This window comes from Coenobita brevimanus, chromosome 67 (assembly GCF_032717465.1).
Source record: "Coenobita brevimanus isolate Jiangsu-jjx chromosome 67, ASM3271746v2, whole genome shotgun sequence".
Lineage (NCBI taxonomy): Eukaryota > Metazoa > Arthropoda > Malacostraca > Decapoda > Coenobitidae > Coenobita > Coenobita brevimanus.
In genome coordinates this window covers 5,508,861-5,510,674 of record NC_137020.1, presented here as the reverse complement: position 1 = coordinate 5,510,674, position 1,814 = coordinate 5,508,861, and the positions used below count along the sequence as shown (strand labels likewise).

General features: G+C 41.7%; 1 non-coding gene across 1 annotated transcript; it reads left to right on the top strand.

The window, feature by feature from the left end:
* The first annotated feature begins 335 nt into the window (after positions 1-335).
* On the top strand, positions 336-454 carry LOC145405691 (5S ribosomal RNA). The gene has a single exon (XR_013898431.1). It is a non-coding gene; the product is annotated as a 5S ribosomal RNA (ribosomal RNA).
* Positions 455-1,814: the final 1,360 nt, after the last annotated feature.

Sequence of the window (1,814 nt, the reverse complement as noted above, 5' to 3'; positions counted from 1 at the left end):
TCAATATCGAATGGAGCCACCCATGGTTAGTGTTGGTATGACAAAAACATAAGGTTAGTGTTGAAGGGCTAGGCAGGGTGTAAGCACAGAAGCACAATTCTTGAGGACAACAGGAGGGACCCCATCAGGCCCTTATGCCTTGTTAGTACTGAGGTCAGTGTTGGCAGATACTAAATCAGTTGAAGAGATTTTGATGTCAGTCATGAGGAAGTCAGAGGGGGGAAGAGTTGCTATAACCAAGTGTGTGATAACCAAGGGATCACTGTATTATTAATATTAGTTTGTATTATAATCATTATTATTATAATTTTTATTATTATTATTATTATTATTATTATAACGGCCATGCCACGTTGAGTACACCGCTTCCCGTCCGATCAGCGAAGTTAAGCAACGTTGGGTCTGGTTAGTACTTGGATGGGTGACCACCTGGGAACACCAGATGCTGTTGGCATAACGTTCTCCCTACGTGTCAAGTGGGGTTGGTGGAGGATTAGTGCCCCTCCCTGTAAAACAATTAACTCTAAGCCCTTGACCACCCCGTTTGGGATACATGGCGTCTGGCAGTGAATGAAAAAAAAAAACTCGTACCCTTTTTCCTCCCAGCCGGTCCCCTCCCCCTTCTTTGTAGTGGCGGCAGAAAGAGGTGGAGCAGAGAAATTATTAGATTTGAAGAGGAGAATGGAGGGAGTAATAGGACTGGGGAGAATTTGGGTATGGAGGGAGAAATGAAAAGAGGAAATGAGCTAAATGACAGACAATTTGCAGAACGAATTGTTGAAGTGGAAAGAGAGGCTTACGTCGTGGAGTTAGAGATAAAAGGGGAAAAGCTAATAACAGACATAAATGAGAGAGAGAGAGAGAGAGACGATGGGTAAGAGATGGAAAGAACGGGGGAAGGGAAAGAGCAGAGAAATTATTTGGTTAGTCATGGAACGAGAGGAATATGGGAAGAAAGAGGAAGAGGAAAGTGATAGACAGAGATAGTATAAGGATAATCAGAAAGAAAAGAAGATAGTTTGACAAGCACAAAAAGACCGAAAGAGATGAAGGAACTAGTGCTTGAGATTATTTACAGTAGGACAGTCGTAATGACAGGGGAAATAGAGAGAGGAGAGAAAGGTAAATAGTGGAGAGAAAAGAAAGGCAAAATAATAAAGGAAAGTTGAAGGAGAATGGTAAGGAGAAAGACGCAAGAGAGGAAGTTAGGGGACCAAAGATAAAATAAATAAATAAAAGGAAAACAGGGAAGTCAGTGACGGGAGTGAGAAGGAGGGACTGGAGCGAATGAGACGTTGAATGAATGGGCAACTGACCATTTGACTGCAGTCGGCTGCGGGAATTATGAGACTAAAACCCATCCAAGCCATTAGGCCTTAAAGTCCATTGAAGAGAATGGTGGACAGGGAGGCGAGGAGGCATTAGCGCAGATGTATTCTGATTTCTGGAGGAGGGCTTCTGATATTGAACAGCACGTATATGCTTAGAGAAGAGCGAACCAAGGCCGAGAGAAGTAATGTGGTACAGTTAAGTGCATATACAATTTATCAAAGTCCCTAGGCAAAATGTCAGCTAGGAAGCACAAGAACAAGGAAGTAAACATATTTTGTTACTGTAATCAGACATGACACCACATCATCACCCTCGAGTTATTTTTAAAAGCTAAGTTTGCTACGTCAGATCAACGTACATTTTATGTTGTTATATCTTCCTTAACTTCAGTTGTCCTTTATTTATCAATACCTTTTTCCAGTGAGAAAACTGCACGCACTCAGGTTAACTGCAGGTTTACACTTTTTTTCAGAATTACTTGT